The sequence below is a fragment of the Cupressus sempervirens genome, chromosome 2 (genome assembly GCF_028749045.1).
Source record: "Cupressus sempervirens isolate cs-2001-9-10 chromosome 2, ASM2874904v1, whole genome shotgun sequence".
NCBI lineage: Eukaryota > Viridiplantae > Streptophyta > Pinopsida > Cupressales > Cupressaceae > Cupressus > Cupressus sempervirens.
The window spans coordinates 335826900-335839589 of NC_143119.1; the positions used below are offsets into that span (position 1 = coordinate 335826900).

The 12690-nt window shown below is 35.9% G+C and overlaps 2 pseudogenes; both read left to right on the plus strand.

The window, feature by feature from the left end:
- The first annotated feature begins 2709 nt into the window (after positions 1 to 2709).
- LOC149572489 (uncharacterized) lies at positions 2710 to 4029 on the plus strand (annotated as a pseudogene).
- Positions 4030 to 6608: 2579 nt separating this feature from the next.
- Positions 6609 to 11031, plus strand: LOC149572490 (sugar transporter ERD6-like 6; annotated as a pseudogene).
- Positions 11032 to 12690: the final 1659 nt, after the last annotated feature.

Consider the following 12690-nt stretch of genomic DNA (forward strand, 5'->3'; position numbering starts at 1 on the left):
CTATCTCTGTACCAATGGATCTACTGATCACTTTTCCTTCTTTCTTCTCTGCAATTTCTGAGCTCTTTCTCTTTCTTAACTAACTGATCAAAATGAATGATAAAACATTCCTTTTGTCTTCAGCAAAATTATTTTCCCTCTCATTTTCGATTTCAAAATCTCACCTACCCATAACAGATTTTTTGAACGTTCAGGGTGGTAGGTGGGCATTTGGCTCTAGGGAGAAACAACCAACCACAATTAAAATTCCAACACTCCCCCTTTATCCCAAGCCAAAAAAATAAGGATCACTACTGATCCAAATAAACTACACCAAGACACTCTCTTAGGTGTACAAAACTTTCAATGTCTAATGGCTTGGTAAAAATTTTTGCTAGCTATTGTTCAGACTTGCAATATTCAATTTTGATATCCCCATTCTCCACCAACTCTCCGATAAAGTGATATCTCATCTCTATGTGTTTGCTTCTCCCATTGAAGACTGGATTCTTAGACAAAGCAATATATGAGATGTTGTCACAATAAATTGTGGTTCCATCTCCTTGCCTTTCATTCAAATCTGTCAAGATCCTCCTTAGCCAAATAGCTTGACATGTTGCTCCATTTTCTGCTATGTATTCAGCCTCTGCTTCACATCCATTTGAAATACCTTCCACTTGTGTTGAGCTGCAATTGCTATGACAACACGCACGGTTTCCATTCTTGCAACAGGGGAATAGGTCTCATCATAATCTCTTCCATACTACTATTTTTAGCCCTTGACTACTAGCCTTGCCTTATGCCTATCAATATTGCCTTCAACATTGCATTTGGTCTTGTAGACCCATTTCACTCCAATCACTTGCTTCTTGGGAGGCAAATCAGTTAGCTCCCATGTCTCATTCCTTTCTATGGCATCTATTTCCTCATCCATGGCCTTACACCATTTCTTCTCCTTAATAGCTTCTTCAAAATATATTGGATCACTATGAGAAAATAATGCAAAATTAACACTCTCATCATAATATTCATACCTTTCATCTTGGTATATCTCCCTAAGACTCTTGGTCTTTCTTGGTAACAGGGAGGAGAGTGTGGGATTAGAATCTTTGCTACTATTGCTTGGCCCTGACACTTTGTCATGCCTAGAGGAGCTCGGTAATGACTGAGGCTGCTTGCCTTTCCTTCTATCTACTCCTTCTTCTTGATGTTCATCAGCATCCTCTTCACTCATGATTGGCACTTTACTTGAAGTGCTTGGTGATTCATCAATTGAACCATACCAAGACTGATTTGCAAGAAATTCCACATCTCTTGAAAGCATCATCTTGTTATTCAGTGGGTCATACAATTTGTATGCCTTTGATTCTGGACTGTACCCTGTGAAAATGCATTTCACACCTTTGTTATCAAATTTTTTCCTTTGCTCTTTATGCACATGTGCATATGCAACACATCCAAATACCCTTAAGTGTTAAACCGTCCATCTTCTTCATGACCATGCTTCCATTGGAATTCTGTCACGAACTGCCTTTGTGGGACAGCTATTGATTAGGAAAACTGTTGTTGCCACAGCCTCTCCCCAAAATTCAGTTGTGAGACCTTTCTCTTTCATCATGCTCCTTTCCATTTCAACAATGGTCCTATTCTTTCTTTCAGCCACTCCATTCTACTGTGGTGTATAGCTAGTTGTGAGCTCTTTCTTTATGCCATGTTTCCTGCAAAAATTTACAAAAGAATTGGAGGTATACTCCCCTCCTCTATCTGATGTGAGGACCTTGATGTAATGTCCACATTCTCTTTCAGCCTGGGCTTTAAATTCTACAAATTTATCAAATGCTTCAGATTTATTCTTCAAAAAATACACCCATGTCCTACGATTGAAATCATCTATGAGTACCATTTTCCATTTTCCATTTAATGAGTACCATTCATTATAATAAATTCATCCACCTAAATGCAAGGATAAAGCCAACCCATGAAAAGTGGGTGAATTCCTCGATCGTTTCTGAGCTAGAATGGCTTAAATATCACACACTAAGTTTAATTCTCAGATCAAAAGTGTTAAATAGTCAAAGTTGACTATTTTTCTGAAACTTAATTCTTCCCTTAGTGTGTAATGTTTTAGCTAGACATCATCCTAACTCATAAGGGCCCGTTTGATGAGTGGAATAGGGATACGTATTCCAAAAATTTTGAATTCCTTGTTTGGATGCACCAAAATGAGATTGGAATACGAAGTGAAAATGGAATATGTATTCCATTTTTGGCCCAAAAATGAGGTTTTGCAATTCCACCAAAATAGGTATTATTGGAATATGTATTCCTATTCTATTTTAAAAAATTTTAGAAAACATAAATTTTTGGGTCCGCAAATTTTTATCAAATATTGGCTGAACCAAACAGAGAACAGGAATGCATTCTATTTCGAAATACATATTCCTATTCCGCTCACCAAACGAACCCTAAGTTTTTCATTTTGCAATTTGATTTCCTTTGCATAATGTTTGTGAGATTTTGACATTGGTAGTGCTTTAAACTTGAGGATGTCAATTGCTTTGGTGTTTTCTCGACCCACAGTACACATAGTTTGCTTTAATCTGCAGTTGTGAATAATATTCCTGCACTAAGAGCTTTAATAGCCATCGACAATAATTAGTGATGAATCATGTTACATTTCAGTATACAACTTTGCAACATGTAACCTTTTGGTTCATAGAACAGGCGTCCATGGTGTATTATTCTACAACATTTCCTCACTCTCATGCCCATCTGTTCTACTCGTTAGGGCCTCTATATTTGCAACTAGAGGTAATCCAATCTGAGATTAATGTTAAACCTTAGACAAAGAAAATTCTGACCACAGCCATGTTCCCAATTCCTATGCTCAATTAGGCACAAGGATTTACAGATGTCTGTTAGCAAAAAATAGTTTCAACTAAAATCTTCTTGGTAAATTCAAAAATTAATTAATTAGTTGTTGCTCTTTATGAGCTACTGTCAGGAAAATAACACAGCTGCACTGCATGTGCAAACTAACATCTCTCTCATATTTAAATAACAGATGACAGGCGAATTAGCAACTTATTGATGGATAGATCACATTTCATGCACTCACGATACGACACAAGTTCATTTTTGGGGGATTCCATTGACTTCAAGCTTGGCTATGGAAAAGGATGTTGGCCAAGGGTCAAGTCAGGTGACCAATCACCATTTGATGGACAAGTAATGGGAAGCTCCCTCTCTCGTTACAACATAGACAAGTTGCTTTTGTATCTACAGAGTTCCAATAAGGGTGTACCTGGCGGTGCTATTAATTAGGGCATTCCTCAGTACCTGCAAAGCACTGGGGGACATGTGAGTCAAGCTCTGACACTCTCATCATCTTCCTCTGGTGAAGATCTTGCAGGGTTAGGTGTAGCATCAGCTACTTTATCAGGAGTCTCTGACTCTGGGTGTGCTCTCTCTCTTCTGTCATCGAACTCCTGGACCTCAAGGGGGGCTCCAAGTTCAGCCTCATTTGATCACATTACCCCAAGGAGTGTTGGTGTTACAATGGATTAGCTTATACAAGAAACCACTCAGCCTCTCATGGTGCACCAGCAAGCAGCACAGCGTAACTTTGGTCTTGTCTCGCCAGACAAATTGCTAACTAATAGCTCCCAGTCCTCCACAAGTGGCTTTCCTGTAAGTTTAGATAAAGAGCACCAAGGAGAGCAACTAGGTGGTATTGGAAACTATGAAGGACACATGTTCGGGTTGTTGCAGGGAAATAATTTTAGAGGTTCCCATCCAACAACTTCCCAAGATATTGAACGCACCATGGACTTGATGCACAGGACTTCACAGGCACAAACTAGTAATTCACATGGTCAAGCTGTTATGATGCATCATGATGGTAGGCAGTTTACAGACTCACAGCTGTTGAGGTCATTTGAATCGTCTGTTTATGACACTAACCAAATGCTTTAGCTTTCATTATGTTTATTGTATGGGCGTCATTGTTTCGCTTTCAAGAATCTTGAAGCTAAACTGTTTAAGCTTCATTATGGAACTGTCGAAGGCTTTTGGCTGTAAAAATAGATTTCGTTCAATTTTTATTATCAGGTTGTTTTTTATGCTAGTTATCATGTTTATTCATGTTTTGTCTTATAGCTTTCTTCATCTTTCCTTGCCAGTAGCTGAAATTGTTTGCTAGATTTGTAGAAATAGGTGCATGCTTATATTGGTCTATTAATTTTTAAGAGGCAATGCACTCATTACACTTTTAATCACCGCTTTTAAGATTGTACTGATTGAACACATGGCTATTTAGAAAGCTGACCGAAAATATGGTTGAAAAGAATAAAAATTTGAAATAACTCCTTTCCAACGTCTCATTTCCTAATTAAAAAATATGCAGTATTGTTCATGAAATTGAAATTAATAGCTTTATGCTAACTGGAACTAAACACTGGATAAAACTGAAATTAGAATATTCATTACTAGCAAATGTTGTGCTCGGGGTATTAGAAGAGGCACATAAACAAAGGTAAACTCGGCATCCTAAAAAAAGAATCATATATATCTTCTAGCAACTGCCTTGAAACAGTCTATTTGTACATTAGTTTTTCGATGGTTTTGAACATTATGGACATTTGAATCGTCTATTTTAATAGACCACATAATCTAGCTTTCTTCATGTTTCATCATATAGGTATTATTGACAGGTCCTAAAATGGAAACTGCTCAAACCTTGTTATGAAATTACTGAAATGGAACTGTTTAAGCCGTGAAAATTTGCACTAAGAGAGTGATGTGCCTTTCGATTATTTCCACTTTTATGTTACTCTGGTAATTATCTTTAATTAGAGTCTGTTGTTATATAGCTTAAAACCTATTTATCTTTTTAAAATCATTATTATTCCTCTATTGTTGTCTTCTTCAATTTTCTTTGCAAGGATTTTGAATATGTTAACTGGGTTTGCTGGCTTCTACTTATATCCATATCATCGGAGAATTATATCATTATGAATGTATAGGTTATGAAGTTGTATTGATGGGAATCAAAATATCATTCATGTCATTCAATCTTTGACATTGTTGAGGCTTTCAATGTCAGATCATGGCATCATCAACCATTTTAATAATATTGATAGTGTCCGTCAGTGTTATTATGATCAAACCTTATCAGTCAATTTCAATCTTGTAGCATTTAAAATGTCGGTTAAATGTTACATATCAATTAATTCATGTCATGTGTCCTTGGCATGTTATCAATTTTGATCTATCAATTAATTTGACCATGGCTTTGGTCTACATTTTCATCATCTCATTCGATATCCATCATCATCACATTTTCATCAAAGGATACAATCGCATTCATTTAATCAATTTGGCCAATCATCTGCTAATTTTCTCTATAGGATTAAATAACCCATAATTTAATCTTATTCTTTCTAATTATTCTTCCTAATTATCATCCTCAATTAATTAATTTTATTAATTAATTAGTTTATCATCGTCAATTAATTAATTTTATTAATTAATTGATTCATTATTTGCAAACCATGGAAATTCTTAATTCCTAAGTTCCATTTTTCATCATTAAATCCATTTTCTGCTAATTCTTATTTTTTGGAATAAGAGGATTTTTAATTCAAATATTCCATCATCATGACACTTGGATATGACACCTCGTGGATTCTCCTTTGACACTTGGCTGAGATTTTTCCTAATCAAATATTCTTATCTCTTACGCATGTCCCTATTTGGCTTATTCGTCATAGATTCTTGGCTTTAAGTGGGTTGAGGAATCTTATGACGGGTCATAGATTCTCTTCCAAATTTGACTCTCGTGTGTCATAGAATCTTACTTTTGGCATATTCTGTCATATGCGTCATAGGAATTATTATTACCTCTTACGCATGCCCTATTTGGCTTATTCGTCATAGATTCTTGGCTTTAAGTGGGTTGAGGAATCTTATGATGCATCATAGATTCTCTTCCACATTTAGCCAAATTTGACTCTCATGTGTCATAGAATCTTACATTTGGCATATTCAGTCATATGCATCATAGGAATCTCTTGCCACATCGCATGTGTGTGGGTGACAAATCCAATGCTCTCACCCTACATGAAAATTATAAAATGAGCACTCTTTCTCTCATTTTGGGTCCTTGAATCCTGGAATGTTGAAATCTTGTGTCCTGGAATCTAGAATGCTTAAGTTTTGAAAATCCAAATTGTTGAATCTTTGAGTCTCTACTTCTTTGCATGTTGCATGTTGCTATCCTTGCTATCACCAAAAAGACTGATCTGTTAGTGTCTGATACAACCACTAAACTTATAGAGGGGTGTGTTGAACATTTTTCCAACAATATCCCCTTAGCGTTACTTGAGCATTACCTGACATTTTGAGGATTTGAACTTGGACCACTTGTTAGAGTGGAGTTGCCATTGCACCAAAAGACCGATCTGTCAGTGCCCAATAGAACTACTCAACTTATGGTACATAAGAGGTAGTTAAGCCCTTGTCACGGGTCCTGAGGGGAGCGTTGAATATTTTGCCAGCAGGATTTTGGCTATGCATGCCTGTAAGTTTGCAGAAAATTTGGTCACTACAGATTTTACCCTATAAAAACAATGGAGTACATGGATGATTTGGAAAAGGGAAGCATGGGTGGCAATGGAGATATTAAAAAGGCTCTCTTAGAGAAAGGAAGCACACGTCTAACCATATCCAAATGTGGTTGTCATGGCGGTAAAGATGCTAGAAAGGCAGATAATGTTGAAATCTTCTGTGGAAGTGCTATAACTGCAATATTATGTACATTAATAGTTGCCCTGGGGCCTGTACAGTTTGGTTTCTGTGTAAGTTATAGTTTCTTATTTGAATAGATTGATTTTTAATCCATGCATCCATTACAAGAGTCGACCTGAATAAAAAAAGGAAGTTTCTGATAGCAACGTTCTTGCAGATTGGATACTCTTCGCCCACACAAAGTGGGATCATCAATGATCTTGGGTTAACTGTTTCCCAGGTACTATTATTTGATGAATGCATTTTTGCAATAGGATAGAATATAGTTTATGTGGTAGATCCTAATATAGAGTCTTGTTGTTTCTGTTAGTTCTCCTTATTTGGATCTTTAACTAATGTTGGAGCCATGGTGGGTGCAATAATTAGTGGACAAGTTGCTGATTATATTGGACGGAAAGGGGTAAGTGCCTTCAATATTTTTCTTTCTTTACTAAAATAAATTTATATGTTAGACCTAATATGCTACCACTAAAGGGATACACTGCAAGATTTTTTCTTGTACATCTAGTAGCAATGATGGTCATATAAATTATTTTTTGTACCCAGTCTTTAAAGATGAGTGCAATTAACACACATTTAGATTTGCATAACCTCTTCTTTGTTTGCGTGTAGGCATTACTAGTAGCTTCGATTCCCAACATTCTTGGGTGGCTTGCTATTTCTTTTGCCAAGGCAAGCTAATTTTCCTTTGATAAAATGATAGCTAAACGAATAAGAAGTTTGATAGTGATTTTCCTTTGGAGCATAAGGAAATTCCTCTTTTTGATGTCATCACCCTATGGTTACAGGATTCTTCATTTTTGTACTTGGGAAGAGTGCTCACAGGCTTTGGAGTGGGAGTCATCTCATTCACTGTAAGTCAATTTTTTTTCACAATCTAGAACAAGCCTATTGTTGTCATTTTTAAGCCATAAATTATTACACTTAATAAATTAAAGAGCATACAGGCACGTGGACAGCTATGAATCTAACCATATCATGGGTCGTTTAGGTACCAGTATACATATCTAAGATTGCACCAAAGCATTTGCGAGGAGGTCTTGGGGCAATAAATCAAGTCTGTTTTGTAAACTCAAAATTCTTTTGTATATTAATCATGATAATAGTCCTAATATAAAGTGTAATTTGATATAGTTTTGAATCTTATACTTAATTGATTTTTCAACAGCTTTCTGTGACAATTGGTATTATGCTGGCATATCTATTTGGACTGTTCCTTTCATGGCATCCTCTTGCAGTTGCAGGTACCTTTTATTATGCTTTTGCTAGGTGAATTTAAAAAAATAAATTAGATTTTTAACTTTTATGAAAGAAATCATAGGTTGACAACTTTAGCTGGACAGGTATGATCCCTTGTGCCCTTTTGGTATTCGGCCTCTTCTTCATACCAGAATCCCCAAGATGGCTGGTGAGCATATTTCACATACAGATACATTTTGAAATGATATTATTCAATTATCGCTAACAATTTTAAAATGACATGTGCTATACAAAGAAACTTATTTGGCAAATTTATGATTACTTGAGTGCAGGCAAAAGTTGGTAATGATAGTTTTGAAGCTTCACTACAAGCACTCCGAGGATCTAATATTGATGTCTCCCTTGAAGCAATTGAAATCAAGGTGCTACAATTTCTCCAAGATGAACTGCATTTTTTGCCTGTTCCATTAATTGCATCATCAAACTTCTTACTGTGTTTTCAATATTCTACCAGTTTGAGGAGTCATCTGCTTTTGTATAGATTTTGCTTTTTTTTTAAGCTTTTCCTATCGTGAATGGGATTTAATTGTCTATTAGTTAACATAACCTCTATAATGGTAGAATATTGTCTAACTAATGGAAATATTATGAGTCTAGAGTGTCATGGAGATGAATAGTCAGCAAAGTAGAATCAAATTCGGTGAGATCTTTGAACGGAGATATGCCCTTCCTCCCACTGTGAGTTACATCTTAAGATTTCCCCATTTGGCCAATTTACACAAGTAGGTTTATCAGTCAACAACTACTTCATTCTTCCAAAATGGACACAACTCACAATTTTGTATGCTGATATTGTCTTGAAATGGGAGACTGCAGATTGGTATTGGGCTGCAACTTTTGCAGCAATTAAGTGGAGTTAATGGTATTATGTTTTACAGCATTTCCATTTTCAAATCTGTTGGTGAGTTCTAGCCTATAGGTATCTAAAGTTGAGGTTCTATATCATGTCTTTATTCATGTTCAATTTATCATATTATAAACTATGGAATCTATAGCATGCTTTGCAATAGCCTTTGGCAGCAGAGAATTATCTTAGAAATTTAAAGTCAACGAGATAAAAGGTTGTTGGAAGTGATTTTTAGTTCATAGTGTCTATGTTAATCTTATTTATTAAACAAAGCACTGAGCTACGATTTGTGCTATCCACAAATTTGCAGGGATTTCATCTGCTAGTGCTGCATCACTTGGACTTGGTGCCATTCAGGTTTAATTATTGTCTTGAAGTCTTGCATGAATTTGTCTGTCATGATTTAGTCTCATGTTGCTTATTAATAAAGGATAATGTTACAGGTGCTCACAACTGGGCTTACTGTATGCCTAATGGACAAAGCTGGTCGACGTCTTCTCCTTATGGTGAGAAAAACCTTGCAGTTATCACGATTTTGTATTGTTTCATTTGGGAGCATAGATTCAATGGTGGAGAGAACTAACATGTTTTATTGTTTTGTCAATAGGTCTCATCAGGAGGGATGGCCATATGTCATTTTCTTGTTGGCCTCTCATTTTACTTGAAGGTAGTGTCACTAAAAGCCATATGTCGTTTCCTTCTTGGTCTCTCATCTTACTTGAATGCAGCGCCTCTAAAAAGCCTAATGGTTGATTTGAAGCTCTATGAAAAGCATGCCTTCACTTTCTACTGAACACTTATTTGGTGGTGTTATCTGGTGCCTGATGGTATGGAATTTCTTGGCTGTCCAAAGCTAACTTCTAGTTTGCTCTTATTGCAGAGCCATATGGAAGGAGCTTCTCAATATGAAATGTTCTTCAGTGTATTAGCTTTAACAAGTTTGCTGGTAAGTTGGGAATGAAAACTCAAATATGAATATAGAAATTGGAAATAATAGAACACTTGAGTAACATAGCTCTTAGGATTTTTAACACATACTAAAACTTCTATGCATTAACTAGACATTCTCTGTCACATCGTTCTCTTGTCATATTGATATATATCATTTGTTATTTGCTGATTTGATTACAGATTTTCATCGTTTCCTTCTCACTTGGTATGGGTGCCATCCCATGGATTATCATGTCTGAGGTAACACACTTGTAACATTGACTAGGTCACATTATTGCACCCTTTATAGAAACACCGGGAAGAATCTCTTGGTCCTTTAATCACTTAAAGTGATGCTACTAATAATCCGTTTCTCTATTATCTAACTCTTCCTGTGCTACTGTAGATACTTCCACTCAATTTCAAGGGTCTTGCTGGCAGTGTAGCAACCCTGGCACATTGGATGACATCATGGGTGGTGACAATGACTATCAATTTACTAATGCAATGGAGCTATGCTGGTGAGTTTTTAGCCTTAAGCTGTGCATCACTTAAGCATACCAAAATTGCCCACTAAATCATTGCCAAATGGAAGAGTTCCGCTATAACAAACATGATGGAATGTGCACTGCTTCTCTATATGGTATACACTTTTAGTAAAGCAATTAGACCAGACGACAATATTTGTGGTCTCTCCTAGATTCCTATATTGGTCCATTAAGCCTTCAGGGCATGCCATGTCCCCTGATACTGAATGTTGGAAGATTGGAACTAGGCGAGTTCTAAAATGTCTATTAGCCTTATCTGGCCTATTTGTGTGGGAAAAGTTTCAATCTTTAAACAAGTAAAAACATATCCTTGAAAGAGAGGTAGCATGTTCAAATCCAGCAGGGGTAGGGAATGTATGCCCCGTTTGTAGATCTAAAAACAGATTGCAGCAGGAATGTGGATGAAACACCTATATCCATTTGATAGATCTTGCGAACCATATTTAGTCTAGAGTAGGCTAGAAAACATATTGTCAAAAAATGAGTAAATAATTGCTCATTATGAACAGTTTTCTGAAGTTCCATTATTACCGTCTTATTGTTGCAGGGACATTCACGCTATATTCTATTGTGTGCACCTTCACACTGGCCTTTGTGGTATTGTGTGTTCCGGAAACCAAAGGATGAACTCTGGAAGATATCCAAGCATCCTTCAGATGAGCCGCTATGATGAATTCATCCCTTAGCAGATGACGAAGTGGGTTCAATTCAAGATGCACCATTGCATCCTCTGCGACTGCATATTACATTGTTGATTCTTTAACCGTGGGGGCAAAGTAATGATTTGTAATTGGGAGCAGTAATCTAATCCATCATTATTCCATTAAAAGGTTGCTTCCCAACCTCGAATTCTTTCATTGCAATTACTATTCACACGTGTATTCGGAATAAAGTTTTCTTTCTTCTTGTTCTGTTATGTAATGTATAATAACTGGTTTTGTACAGGGTTTCACATATGATTTACAATGCAATTCGATCAGCAAACTGACTAGATAATTACAAATATCCTTAAACAAGTAGAATGTAACAAACAAACATCTGAAAAAGAAAGATGAGATTATAACTTTTTTGTGGGCTTAATGGGAAGGCACAAGCTGGTTCTCATTATGTTTTCATGTTTTCATAAGTTTTTACAATGGCAAGTTACAATGGTAAGGGATAAATTAGGAAGAAAATTTATGAAGTTTATGAGGAACATAGCCAATTTGAGTAACTCCTTGTGCAAGTTTATGATGAGCACTTCAACCTTTTTAATGCACTATAGCCATTAACTTGGTCATCTTATTATGTTTCCATGTTTCCATGAGGTGTCATTACAATGGCAAGGGATGAATTAAGAAAGAAATTTTATAAAGTTTGAGGTTAAATGTGCAAGTTTATGATGAGCACTTTTAACTTTTCAATGCACTATATCGAGTAACTTGGTCCTCTTGTCCTTGTATGCAACACATTTTAAAATAAAGTGTTGTTCAACACAGGCAAACTCTCTCTTCCCAAGCCTCTTTTGCATTCTTCCGTACATTTTGAAGTTAGTCACATTTGAGATTGAATTCATTGATATAATGTATATACTTCCAAACCAATTCCCCCAATTTTCTTGTAAATTTTATCCATAAAAAAGATATTTATTGTTTGTGGGACACATTGAAATGAATATTCTATTTACTCATCAACTTTATGTTGTGTTGCACCATGTACTTTTTTGGATTCTTTTTAGAAAACTTTTTAGATGCACCATAGCAAGTTCTTTGATAGGGGTAGCTCCCATTTCACTTAGCATTATATCAAATGGGATAGTGCTTTTGATTCTAAACTTGTTTGTGATCATATGCTTTTGGATTCCCTTGATTTTCTTCCATTGTGAGTCTTAAGTGTTGATGGTCAATGACTCACACCCATAAAAACAATCAGTAGAACAATCCTAAATGCTTGCCTCTCAACACTTGTTTTGGAGAGCATAAAATGTCTTCCATCTTTCTAACTTTCTTTTCTTTCTGCAACCATTTCATCTTAGTTTTTTGTTGAAGTCAATCCTACGATATAAGGGTATTTTTTCAAAATAAAACTTATGTTGATACTGCTTTTAACAATTAGAGAAAATCAAGACTTTAGTCTTTTTGATATTGACCTATAGTAAAAATATTTTGCAAAAGTGCTCAAGGGAAAAAGAGAGTAGTTGTCCGCATAAAGCAACAACCTTATTAAATATTCTCTCAACTTGATACCCTCAGTATTTTGCAGGTTTAACCACTCTTCAAGTTTGTCAATGTATAAGCCAAACAAACATAGTAGGTGATAGTGGGCAACCTTGTTTGACCC